Below are 14654 nucleotides of genomic sequence, written 5' to 3'. Positions count from 1 at the left end.
TCAAATGTACATGGTGCGCTCTCACTCCTGAGCCTTGTTATGCGCCCACAGAGCATTTTACGCCCATATATGGGGTAATTCTGTACTCAGGAGAAATTGCGTTACAAATTTTGGGGGGCTTTTTTTCCTTTTAACACTTGTGAAAATAAAAAGTAAAGGACAACACCAGCATGTTAGTGTAAAATTTTTAATTTTTTTACACTGACAGGCTGGTGTAGCCCCCAACTTTTCCTTTCCATAAGGGGTAAAAGGAGAAAAAGCCCCCCAAAATTTGTAACGCAATTTCTCCCGATTACGGAGATACCCCATATGTGGCCCTAAACTGTTTCCTTGAAATACGACAGGGCTCTGAAGTGAGAGAGCGCCATACACATTTGAGGACTAAATTAGGGATTGCATAGGGGTGGATATAGGGGTATTCTACGCCAGTGATTCCCAAACAGGGTGTCAACAGCTGATGCTAAACTCCCAGCATGCCTGGACAGTCAGTGGCTGTCCGGAAATGCTGGGAGTTGTTGTTTTGCAACAGCTGGAGGCTCCTTTTTGGAAACACTGCCGTACAATACATTTTTTATTTTATTGGGGGGACAGTGTAAGTTGGTGTTTATGTAGTGTTTTACCCTTTATTATGTGTTAGTGTAGTGTAAGTGTAGTGTAGTGTAGTGTTTTTAGAGTACATTCACACGGGCGCAGGTTTACAGTGAGCTTCCCGCTAGAAATTTGCGCTGCGGCGAAAAATTTGCCGCAGCTCATACTTGAAGCAGGAAACTCACTGTAAACTCGCCCATGTGAATGTACCCTGTACGTTCACATGGGGGGGCAAACCTCCAGCTGTTTTAAAACTACAACTCCCAGCATGTACTGACAGACCGTGCATGCTGGGAGTTGTAGTTTTGCAACAGCTGGAGGCACATTGGTTGGAAAACCTTCAGTTAGGTTCTGTTACCTAACTCAGTATTTTCCAACCAGTGTGCCTATAGCTGTTGCAAAACTACAACTCCCAGCATGTACTGATCGCCGAAGGGTATGCTGGGAGATCTAGTTACGCAACAGCTGGAGGGATCGCAACTACAACTCCCAGCAACATCTGGAGGGCTACAGATAGAGACTACTGCACTGTGATCTCCAAACTGTGGACCTCCAGATGTTGCAAAACTACAAATTCCAGCATGCACAGACAGCAAACAGCTATGTGGGCATGCTAGGAGTTGTAGTTTTGCAAGATCTAGAGTGCTACAGTATAGAGATCACTGTGCAGTGGTCTCTAAACTGTAGACCTCCAGCTGCTGCAAAACTGCATCTCCCACCATGCCCAGCAGCTGTCTGGGCATGCTGGGAGTTGTAGTTTTGCAACATAATATTCCCCCTTTATAAAGCATTGGTACGGCCTCACCTGGAATATGCTGTTCAGTTTTGGTCGCCTGTTCATAGGAGGGACACTGCGGAGTTGGAAAGGGTGCAGAGACGCGCGACTAAACTAATATGGGGCATGGAACATCTTAGCTATGAGGAGCGATTAAAGGAGTTACAATTGTTTAGTCTTGAGAAGAGACGTTTAAGGGGGATATGATAAACGTATATAAGTATATAAATGGCCCATACAAAAAATATGGACAAAAACTGTTCCAGGTTAAACCCCCCCAAAGGACGAGGGGGCACTCCCTCCGTCTGGAGAAGAAAAGGTTTAGTCTAAAGGGGCGACACGCCTTCTTTACTGTGAGGACTGTGAATTTATGGAACGGTCAACCTCAGGAACTGGTCACAGCAGGAACAATTAACAGCTTTAAAACAGGGTTAGATACATTCCTGGAACAAAATAACATTAATGCTTATGCAGAATTGTAAAACTACATCCCTTTCCCTTATCCCCTTACACCCTTCCCTTCAATTCCCTGGTTGGACTCGATGGACGTATGTCTTTTTTCAACCATACTAACTATGTAACTATGTAACTATGTAACATCTGGAAGGCTATAGTCTCAGACTTACCGGCTTTCGTCGGATCCAGGGAGCCGTCCTCTTCTGCTGCACGACATCGCCGCCCGCGCCGATCACCGTCGCCGATCCCGTCCCGCAGCTTCCACCGACGGGTAAGTGGATCTTTGGCGTGCGGTCCCCGTCGTTTCCCCGTCCTGCCCCGCCTATTGTGGGTGGGCAGAACGGGGAAAACGAAAGTAAACCCCCACTCCCCTGATCTGCTATTGGTGGTTGCGTCTAGACCACCAATAGCAGAGATAGGAGGGGTGGCACCCCTGCCACCTCACTCCTATCGCTAGAGGGGGATCGTAGGTGTGTCTTAGACAATCGCGATCCCCCTTATATTCCGGGTCACTGGGTCACCATAGACCCGTATGACCCGGAATCGTCGCAAATCGCAAGTGTGAATTCACTTGCAATTTGCGCCGATCGCCGACATAGGGGGGTCTGATGACCCCCCTGGGCATTTGCACGGGGTGCCTGCTGATCGATATCAGCAGTCACCCTGGCCTGGTCCCCGCCCGGTGCGCGGCGGGGACCGAAATTCCCACGGGCGTACAGGTACGCCCTGGGTCCTTAAGACCCAGGTACAGAAGGCGTATCCATACGCCCTAGGTCCTGTACGGGTTAAAGGGGTACTCCAATGGAAAACAATTTATTTTTAAATCAACTGGTGCCAGAAAGTTAAACAGATTTGTAAATTACTTCTATTTAAAAATCTTAATCCTTCCAGTACTTATAAGCTGTTGTATGCTCCACAATAAGTTCTTTTCTTTTTTAATTTCTTTTCTGTCTGACCACAGTGCTCTCTGCTGACACCTCTGTCCATGTCAGGAACTGCAAGCATATCCCCATAACAAACCTCTCCTGCTCTGGTCAATTCCTGACATGGACAGAGGTTTCACCAGAGAGCACTGGGGTCAGACAGTAAAGAAATTCAAAAAAAAATGAACTTCCTGTGGAGCACACAGCAGGTGATAACTGGAAGGATCAAGATTTTTAAATACAAGTAATTTACAACTTTCTGGCACCAGTTGAATAAAAACCAAACAAACTGTTTTCCACCGGAGTACCCCTTTAACCCCTTAAGGACCAGGCCCATTTTGGCCTTAAGGGGCAGACCAATTTTATTTTAGCATTTTTGCTTTTTCCTCCTCGCCTTCTAAAAATCATAACTCTCATATATTTCCATCCACAGACCCATATGAGGGCTTGTTTTTTGCGTCACCAATTGTACTTTGTAATGACATCACTTATTTTATCATAAAATGTACGGCGCAACCAAACAAATATTATTTATGTGGGAAAATTGAAAAGAAAACCGCAATTTAGCAAATTTTGGAAGGTTTTATTTTCACGCTGTACATTTTCCGGTAAAAATGACATGTTTCCTTTATACTGTGGGTCAATATGATTAAAATCATACCCATGATATATGCTTTTCTATAATTGTACCGCTTAATAAAAATCTCAAACCATTTTAACAAAATTTGTGTGTTTGAAATTGCCCTATTTTGACTACCAATAACTTTCTCATTTTTCCGTATATGGGGCGGTGGTGACAGGACTCTATTATGGGTAAGTGAGAACCAGCACTGTGAGTGCCACTACTTTTATGCACTGTTGGTGTCTATTCCAGCTATCCTGTGTGGGTAGCTGGATATTACATTAGTAGAGGTTACATACCCCTTCTCTTGTCCTATTGGACATTACTGTTGGACACCCATTACTGCTGCTGTAGCTCTCATTGTTTACATACTATGCATTAGCACTGTTATATTAATTGTACCTGTCTTACCACCTTCTTTTCGGATTGGTTATCTGTTTACAATCATTGACCTTGTAAAATAACACTATTTAGTAGCTATATTTGTGATTTTAAAAAGTATTAATAAAATTATTTGTTTTATCAGTAGTCATGGCTCAAGTGCTTCTCTATAAGTATACAATATCGATTTCCACAGCTATACTGCAGCATTAGTTTATAGACCCGCAGCGAGTTTTAGGCATGGTTCATATACCAGTTGTTTCAATGCACACTATACTACAGTGCTGCTATTGTTTGTTGCAAATTGCTCTATGTAGAAACGGAAGCCCCCAAAATTTACAAATTGGCATTTTTATTTTTTCCAATTTTATATATATATATATATATATATATATATATATATATATATATATATATATATATATATATAATGGTTTAGTGGTAGATTGTTTTATTAAAAAATAAGCCCTTATATGGGTATGTAGGTGCAAAATTGAAAGCGTTATGATTTTTAGAAGGTGAGGTGAAAAAAATGAAATTGCAAAAACGAAAAATGACCCCGACCTTAAGGTGAAAATGGGCTTAGTCCTTAAGGGGTTAATCCTTCCAGTACTTATCAGCTGCTGTATAGGAAGTTCTCTTTTATTTTTGAATTTTCTTTCTGTCTGACCACAGTGCTCTCTTGCACCTCTGTCCATTTTAGGAACCGTCCAGAGTAGGAGCAAATCCCTATAGCAAACCAATCCTTCTCTGGACAGTTCCTGACATGGACAGAGGTGTCAGCAGAGAGCACTGTGGACAGACAGAAAGAAAATTCAAAAAGAAAAGAACTTCCTCTGTAGTATAAGCAGTTGAAAAGTGCTGAAAGGATTAAAAAAAAATTATAGACGTAATTTACAAATCTGTTTAACTTTCTGGTATCAGTTGATTTAAAAAAAAAAAAAATGTTTCCCAGTGGTTTCCCTAGGTTCCAAGTATCCCTGCCTTCTATCTTGAAATTAAACATCTATAACCTATTAGTTAATTTATTCCTTATTTAGGGTTATGTAGTAGGTTTCTGCACAGAGTCATCCATTTTAGGACAACAATCTTAAAGACTGGTGCCCAGAAAACAGAAGACCGATATCGGCACACCGGGGAAGCGTCAGCAGGTAAGTTAAAGTTTTTGTCTTTATTTTTGCAGCTGGCAGAATGGAAAACATAAAAAAAAAATCTGTGGAGTACCCCTTTCATAGAAAGGGGTCCTCTCTTCAGGATCCTTACTTCTTGACTAGAATGGAGAGAAGTTGCATAGAGCAGGATGACCTGTTCTTTCCTGCATTACACAGGCCACTACTGATTTAAATGCTTCATCTTTCCTGGAGCAGCCCTGCAAATAAATTAAATATCTTCTGCCTGGTTTCCAATTACAGATCACAGCCAATTGCTGGAGGACCTAGCAGTGGGACACTTCTTTACCAGTTTATTATAATTGGACTCTTCAACAAGTATGGTCTAAAGAGGGGAAACACTTAGGGAGTGGAGTGGCTGATGGGGGTGGGGTGAAGTACTATAGATGGTGGGTGCAAAGGAGAAACGGAACAGATCAATCTGCCTTAGACAGAAAACAGAACTTTGCTTGCCTGTAAGGTAGCTAAGCTACATCTCAGCGTTATGCCTGAAGTATTAAGCAGAGTGTTCTCTGACCGGAGATTACATTGATGTGATCGTCATTTACATCTTCAGTACACCACTTTTTATTGAATGTGTTTTATAGTTGCATTTATCAGCAATGCTCTCATTCTGGATTGAAATAAAATTAAATGAGTATTCTTCATTACAGTCTCTTTGAAATCGAGCACTTGTTTCCCATATCTTCCACCCTTGCATAGTGAAGGGAATCATGAAACCATTCATTTTGCCTCTTTTAATGTCAGTATCAATCATTGAGCTGAAATACAATTAACTCAATCAGGACATTGTGTATAGCTTACCGGTAGATTTACAGCATCGGCTCCTAGCATTGTTTCACTTATCATCCTGTTTCCTCTATGTGATAAGTCAGAAGAGAACAAAGTGATTGCAATTTACCCCTTTCTATGTGTCATCAAATCAACAAACACTCAGCCCCAAAGCAATCGGCCCCAACAAATGGACTTCAGCGACTGCTCCGACATGAAGATTGCTCTCATCAACAACTTAATTCACCAACAACTCTCTGCAATAGGATTCCTGGGAATTGTGTAATTTAGTTTATGCTTTCTGTCACCTGCATTAAACATAACATATTGCAAAGTAAATTGTACAAGAATTGGTATTAGAGATGTTTTGCTGGCCAGTAATACAACAATCAAGTGCTAAGATGACTAAGGACAAGACTGCTTTGTGGACAATTTTGGGTAATTGTCAGACAACACATCCTGTCTGGGCTTAAAACAACAGCAATCTCCGCTCATGATCCTCACACAAGTGCAGAGCCAGCTAGGGAAGAAAATGATAATCTCTAGAGATGAGCAAATCAAATCGGACGTAGTCGAATTTGTTCAGAATTTCATGAAAAATTTGATTTGGACCGAATCCAAACTTCGACTCGATTCGAAATAACAAATTTCTTTATTAGCGACACCCACTGTGATCATCCTGTACAGTATAAATGGAAGAAAGAAAGTTTTGAAATATACAGTACCTGCTATAATTGGAGCCCATTAAGGTTAATTGAATAATGAGACCACAGCCAATTAAAGTTAAATAGGTAATAGAACATCATAGGAATGTCGGTCAAGAGAGAGAGAGAGAGAGACATATAGATACAGTGGGATTCAAAAGTTTTGCCACCCCAGGTAAAAATGTGTATTAATGTGCATAAAGAAGCCAAGGAAAGATGGAAAAATCTCCAAAAGGCATCAAATTACAGATTAGACATTCTTATAATATGTCAACAAAAGTTAGATTTTATTTCCATCATTTACACTTTCAAAATAGCAGAAAATAAAAAAATGGCATCTGCAAAAGTTTGGGCACCCTGCAGAGTTAATATCTTGTACTGTCCCCTTTGGCAAGTATCACAGCTTGTAAATGCTTTTTGTAGACAGCCTCCTGAATAGAATTCACATAACTTATTCATATTTTCTACAGAGAGCTATGATTGGCCAGATGGTTCCAGCCAATCACAGCTCTCTGAAGGAAATATGAATGATAGGTATATATATGGCATATATTCATACTACAGTGGGACCATAGAAGAGCATCAGGCCGCCAGCATCTATACATTATACAGGATGATCACAGTGGGTGTCAGGAGTGACACCGGCTGTGATCATTCCTTACATGAAGGTACTACTGCTCCCAAATGGAGCACACTCTGCTCCATGCCAAGAGCTGTAGTACCTGCATTCATAGACAGATCGCAACAGGTGTCAGAAGTGACACTTGCTGCAATCTGTCTATTAATACAGTTACTACAGCTCCCAGCATGGAGCAGAGTGTGCTTCATGTTGGGAGCAGCAGTACATGCAGGTAAGGAAAGATCACAGCGGGTGTCACTCCTGACACCCGATGCGATCCTCCTATCTATTGCAGAGATGCGAGAAAGCCGCAATCTGTCTATTTGCACAGGTATTACTACTCCCATCATGGAACATTCTGTTCCATGCTGGGAGTAGTAGTACTACCTAAAAAATGTAAAAAAAAAAAAAAGAGAAAAAAGTGAAACACACAAACACACTTTATTAAACACATTATGAAAATACACCCCTCAAGGAATGTAACAAGAGGTATAGTGATCCTTAACACCTCACAGGTGTTTGACGACTTTGCCTTGAAGTTGGATGTGAAAATGGTGTTACTCCAATTTTTTCATTTTCACATGGTGTAATAGGAGAAAATGGACCCCAATATTGCCCAATTTCTCCCAATTAAGAAAATGCCCCATATGTGGATGCTAAGTGCTTTGCTGGCACACTACAGGTCTCAGAACAGAAGGAGCGCCATTGGTCTTTTGTAGAGAGAATTTTGCTGAAATTGAAGTTGGGGGCCATGTACATTTTCAAACCTCCCATGATGCCAGAACAGCAAAAATCTCCCCACATGCGACACCATTTTGGGAACAAGACCCCTCCAGGAACGTAACAAGGGTTACAGTGAGTACTTACACCTCACAGGTTTTTGAACAGTGGGCCATAAAAGTGAAAAATTAGATTTTTAATACTATATTGCTGGTATTAACCAACATTTTTTTTGTTACACAAGTAGTAAGAGAAAAGAAGCTCCACAAAATTTGTAGCCCAATTTCTCCAGAATAAGGATAAACCCCATATATGGCAGTAAAGCACTATGCGGGTGCAAAACAGGGCTTAGGAGTGAGACAGCACAGATGAGATTTGAGGACTAAAGTGGTGCTCTGCACTGCAATGGCTGAGGTTCTGACATAAAATCTGACATAACCTATGGCATATCAGTAGCTGACGGTTACATACTTTCAGAGGAAAATACAAAAATGAAACACCCACATGTGACACCATTACAGAAAGTACCCAACCTGAGGAATGGATATAGGGGTAAAGAGGACATTTTGAACGCACAGGTGTTTCCTAATTTTATTTTCCAGGAATGGATTAAGGGTAGCTTTTGAAAATTGCAATTTCCACTTATGCTCTGCTTCATCTTTCTGGGAACAACTAACATGTGACTCCGAATTGTCGCCTGGAAATACGACAGAGCTCAGCGAGAACTCTTCACATTTGAGGCCGATGTTTCCTATGGACCTAACAGATACATATATTCAGAGGAAAGTACAAGAAAAGAACAGCCACATGTGAGAATATTACAAACAGTACACCCCCTAGGAAGGTGTACAGGGGTGAAGTAGACATTTGGAACTGACGGGTGTTCCCTAAATTTATTTTTCAGGAATGGATGAAGTGTACTATGGGGGGGGATGAAAATTGCAATTTTAATATTGATATGCCAGAGTATGCCAGATATGCCGGAGTATAGTCGAAAGAAAAATGATGCCTGCCCCAAACACTATGCTCTGAATCATCATTCTGGGAATGCGATGTGTGTGGCCGTCCCTAACCTGTTACCTCAAATGCGCACCCGCTCAGGTGGGGAGAGAGCGCTGCGCATTTAAGGCAACTGCAAACCCCCAAAGCTGTTGACTCTGTGTCCCATGACCCATCTTTTGGGGGAAAAAGATATCAGGGGTATTGGGAAAGAGGCTTTGGGATTTTTATTTTTTTAGGGGGGGGTGTTTTGGTTTTAAAATTTGGAAGACAATGTACTCTGGACTGGTACTTTGGAGTCGAATTCTCGGGAATTAAAATTTGGGAAAAGGATTAAAAATGTAGTGCTCCATGGTAGTGTGATACTCCCTAAAGCAGTTTTTAATGCAGAGGCCCGAATGATCGGAGCAAGTGTCACACTGAGTGGTGGTGTCCTTCTGAATCCCTCTCCTGTGACACACTCTGCATTTATTCTGGGATTGTCCCTTCTTTCCAGTGTGGGGGGACCTCACCTGGAAAGTGTTGGCCGGGGACAATCCTGGGGTCCACAGTTCCAGAGGTGCTCTGACCCGCTCCTTAAACTGCAGAAATGTCCCTGTGTTGCCAGCATACTGGGACAGTACAAAAGAGTTATGCAACTTTTTTGTACCATGTCCATGTTTTCAGCATGGCATCATATGGCTTGAGGACTTGATCAGAAAGATCAACTGCCCTATATACCGATTGTAGTCCAGAATACAATGGGGCTTGAGGACCAGTCCCGCGGTACCTCGCACAGGGACAGGGGTGCTGCCGTTCCCATGAATTATGGTGGGCATAAGGACATCCCTCTCGTTCTTATACCTTACCAGCAACAGGTTTTCATGGGAAAAGGCACGGGACTCATCCCGGGGGATAGGAGCATGTAAGGGATGGGGCAGAAGGCATCTTTGATTCTTCCGGACTGTCCCACAAGCGACCGTGGATCTGTCGGCGAGGGATGTGAAGAGGGGAATACTAGTATAAAAGTTATCCACGTAATGGTGGTAACCTTTATCTAGTAACGGGTGCAAAAGGCCCCAACGATTTTCCTGCTAATGCCCAGAGTGGGGGGACATTCTGGGGTTCAATTCGGGAATCTCATCTCTCATACACCATAAACTTGCAAGTGTACCTTGAGGTATTCTCGCAAAGTTTATACTTCTTCCTAGCATAATGCAAACATTTCCGAATGGCCTCGAACCGGGGACGTGCCATGGCCATATTGTAGAGCCAGGTCTGGTAAAGGACATCCCCACTCCAGTATTGCCAGACACTGGGTTTTTTAACTAGACCCATATGTAGCATGAGGCCCCAAAACGTCCTCATTTCGGCTTCATTGACTGGGTACCACTCATTGGGTCTAGCTAAAAATAAGCCAGTGTTTTCGGCAACGAACGGTTTGGCATTCAGGTTCATCTGGTCAACCATCAGATTGACTAAGTCGTCACTGAAAAAAACCCTAAAATAGTCTATTTCAGTGAACCCGACAATGTCAATCTTGATCGCCAACAAACTCAGGAATCACGGGCTCGTGGTCCGCTGGCTGAACAAGTTCACCGGTACAGGGCACCAGTAAACTTGGATGGTGGGCTTGACTAGTATGAGCGCCAGGGGGACTCATTCTAGCATGGGGCACAGGGTCAGGAGCAGAGGAGGTTTGCGGCCTCGCATGGCGTCATCTCCGCAGCCTTGGAGGCTCATCATCAGAAGATTAGGAGGAGGACGAGGAAATAATGAAGTTGGGGTCTGCCTCGTCCTCTGTGGCGCTTTCAGAGTCGGAGGCAAGGTGGTATTTAACTCCTGTCCAACTTTCACACATAAACCCTGATTATCCAAAACTTTGTTAAAGCAAATGTGACTCAATTTGACATGTGGTAGTTGTGCCCATCTGTACGTTCGTTTTAGGACATGACCTTTACTTTAGCTTCAGAAATTATACAATATCATAGTACCTGTGATCTTGCATAAGCAATTAAGGATCTTCGGAAATGTAAAATATGTGTAGCTCACTTAGGATAAAAGAAATAATGTGCTTGAGGTTAAAGGTGTTGCCTTCACCCAAAAGGCCTAATGTAATATGTAGAAATTATAAATAAAAAATATTTATGTGAACCAGTCCTCAAAAGCACAGGGGAGAGAAAAAGGAAAAGACTAGTGGAGATGGGATCCAAGAAATGGTCTTTATTATATAAAAAGGATATATATGGCCAATCGCCTAGCAGGGCCCTTGCTAAAGGCGAATGGAATATACTGGGTAAAAAATAGATATAATAAAAAATACAGAATATAGTAGGATTAAAATGAGATAAATATGATGGGTAAGTAGCACCAAAGAAAATTAATTAATTAAATATCTGCTGCATATATCAGGAGAAAACGTTCTCAGTCCATATAATTCATAGGGATATTTCAATGAAAAATCCACAAGAAATGTCCAGAATGAAAAGTCACAATTAGTTTGGGTGTGTCCGGAGTAACGATATATGGTAGTGAGTGTAGCCACAATAGCTACAATAGGAAATTCATGGACAGGTAATGCAGACAATGTGGCAAACACTGTCAGCGATGAAGATGCCAAGTCTCGGTGCACAGCACCACTCACCCTCCTTTGGAGTCCTCAGGTCCGGGCTGGCACGGCTGAGTCCGGCACTCTGGATATCAATGCCCGCCTGGGTGGTATGCTGGGTGAATGGCTGAATCTCCGGGGGTCCGAGTGTCCTGGGCTGGCACGGGAGGCGTCCGGCCTTGGGGAGGATGATGTCCAGGAGTAACTCTGCCGACCGGGGCTGTGAGAGGATGCAGGTAACAGGTGGTGTGGATTGCACGTATGAATAAGGTGCTAACAGCGTGCGTGCAGCAGTGGTCCGGAATCGTGGGCATCCAGCTGTTGCAATTGGAATATGGCAGATACAGTCTATTTGAAGTGATATACACTTATGGATAAGGTGCAGATAATGGGCTAGACGCGTTTCAAGGCCGCGTGCCTTTTCTTCAGTAGCTATAGGTGCAGAAAAGGCCCGCGGCCTTGAAACGCGTCTAGCCCATTATCTGCACCTTATCCATAAGTGTATATCACTTCAAATAGACTGTATCTGCCATATTCCAATTGCAACAGCTGGATGCCCACGATTCCGGGACCACTGCTGCACGCGCGCTGTTAGCACCTTATTCATACGTGCAATCCGCACCACCTGTTACCTGCATCCTCTCACAGCCCCGGTCGGCAGAGTTACTCCTGGACATCATCCTCCCCAAGGCCGGACGCCTCCCGTGCCAGCCCAGGACACTCGGACCCCCGGAGATTCAGCCATTCACCCAGCATACCACCCAGGCGGGCATTGATATCCAGAGTGCCGTGCCAGCCCGGACCTGAGGACTCCAAAGGAGGGTGAGTGGTGCTGTGCACCGAGACTTGGCATCTTCATCGCTGACAGTGTTTGCCACATTGTCTGCATTACCTGTCCATGAATTTCCTATTGTAGCTATTGTGGCTACACTCACTACCATATATCGTTACTCCGGACACACCCAAACTAATTGTGACTTTTCATTTTGGACATTTCTTGTGGATTTTTCATTGAAATATCCCTATGAATTATATGGACTGAGAACGTTTTCTCCTGATATATGCAGCAGATATTTAATTAATGAATTTTCTTTGGTGCTACTTACCCATCATATTTATCTCATTTTAATCCTACTATATTCTGTATTTTTTATTATATCTATTTTTTACCCAGTATATTCCATTCGCCTTTAGCAAGGGCCCTGCTAGGCGATTGGCCATATATATCCTTTTTATATAATAAAGACCATTTCTTGGATCCCATCTCCACTAGTCTTTTCCTTTTTCTCTCCCCTGTGCTTTTGAGGACTGGTTCACATAAATATTTTTTATTTATAATTTCTACAAATTAAGGATCTTCACTTTGACCTTTATCTATCTAAGATTGCTGTAAAATGGTGTTGCATCATATCTGAAGATCTGCTTGTCTTTCCTTCGCACAGATTTGGAAATCCCCAGTTCTTCCCTCCCAGCTAAAGTAGAGGGAGCCGAGCAGCGCTAGTTAACTCCTTGAGGGGGGTATACATTATACAGCCAGCTTTTTGTCTGTCTAATGTATATAATGAAGAAAATGATACTTACCATCTCATCACTGGTCCGGGCCTCTTCTTGTGTAGCTCCACCCCCTAGTGACATCCTCACTAGAGACAGGACTATGCAAGAAGAGGCCTGGACCAGCAACAAAATGGTAAGTATTACTCTCTTCACTGTATACAATGGTGTATATGTATACCACCCCTCACCCCCAAGGAGTTAACTAGCATTACTCAGCTCTAATAAACTCCTTCCTTGCCTTGCCTACCCTTTCTTTTTCTTCCTCCTCTCCTTTCCCATGTCCCTTATGCTCCCCTTTTTTTTATTCCCTTCCTTCCCACCCCTCTTCCCTCCCTTCCTCCTTCTCCCTCCGTTCCCCTCTCCTCCTCAAAACCCCTACCACCTTCTTATTCTCAGGTCGACCCACGCTTGCCCCTGATCCACTTATATGTCGGTCTCATGACTACGAGTGGGTGTCGCTCCAGCTAGCTCCGTTGGACTTCAGAGGTCATTTCTCACTTAGATAACGACTGTTTCTCATGCCTGTCTATTACCTCAGAACTATGTAGTTTCAGCTTGATTACATTTGCTGTGGGAGCTCATTCCGGATGACGTGGGATGATATTGACACCTGTGACTATGTTTTGTGATTTACAATGTTGTAAGTACTTGTTCATACTGACGAGGTGTTTCTTCTATTGCCCTGTTGTCATTGTTGTATATGATACTTAATGATAATAAAACGATATTTTGGAGAAAAAAAACTCCTTCCTTGCTGGGCATTGTGCTCAGCCCAGCAAGATGTGACAGTTAACCAGTGGATTCGCTGGTTTACTGTGACAAAAGAGTTAAAGGGGTTATCCAGGAAAAAATACTTTTTTTTATATATCAACTGGCTCCAGAAAGTTAAACAGATTTGTAAATTACTTCTATTAAAAAATCTTAATCCTTTCAGTACTTATGAGCTGCTGAAGTTAAGTTGTTCTTTTCTAAGTGCTCTCTGAGGACACCTGTCTCGGGAACCGCCCAGTTTAGAAGCAAATCCCCATAGCAAACCTCTTCTACTCTGTGCAGTTCCCGAGACAGACAGAGATGTCAGCAGAGAGCACTGTTGCCAGACAGAAAACAACAACTCAACTTCAGCAGCTGATAATTATTGAAAGGATTAAGATTTTTTAATAGAAGTAATTTACAAATCTGTTTAACTTTCTGGAAACAGTTGATATATAATAAAAAAGTTTTTTTTCCTGGAATACCCCTTTAAGTTGCCATGTGCACCTGAACTTTCAGAAAGCTCACTCAACTCTACTCCCAGCATAACTTAAAGGGTTACTCCGGTGAAAACCTTTTTTCTTTTAAATCAACTGGTGGCAGAAAGTTAAACATATTTGTAAATTACTTCTATTAATAAATCTTAATCCTTCCTGTACTTATTAGCTGCTGAATACTACAGAGGAAATTCTTTTCTTTTTGGAATGCTCTCTGATGACATCACGAGCACAGTTCTCTCTGCTGATGTTATTATAATAATAATAGCACTTTATTTATTGTTGTCCTTAGTGGGATTTGAACCCAAGTCCAAAGCACTGCAAGGCAGCAGTACTAACCACTGAGCAACCATGCTGCCCTTAGCATACATCTGCTATGCATGGTTGCTAAAATGGACAGAGATGTCAGCAGAGAGCACTGTGCTCGTGATGTCATCAGTGTTCCAAAAAGAAAGGAATTTCCTCTGTAGCATTCAGCAGTTAATAAGTACTGGAAGGATTAAGATTTTTTAATAGAAGTAATTTACAAATATGTTTAA

Source organism: Hyla sarda, chromosome 9 (assembly GCF_029499605.1).
Source record: "Hyla sarda isolate aHylSar1 chromosome 9, aHylSar1.hap1, whole genome shotgun sequence".
NCBI lineage: Eukaryota > Metazoa > Chordata > Amphibia > Anura > Hylidae > Hyla > Hyla sarda.
Note: the sequence above shows the minus strand (reverse complement) of the source record.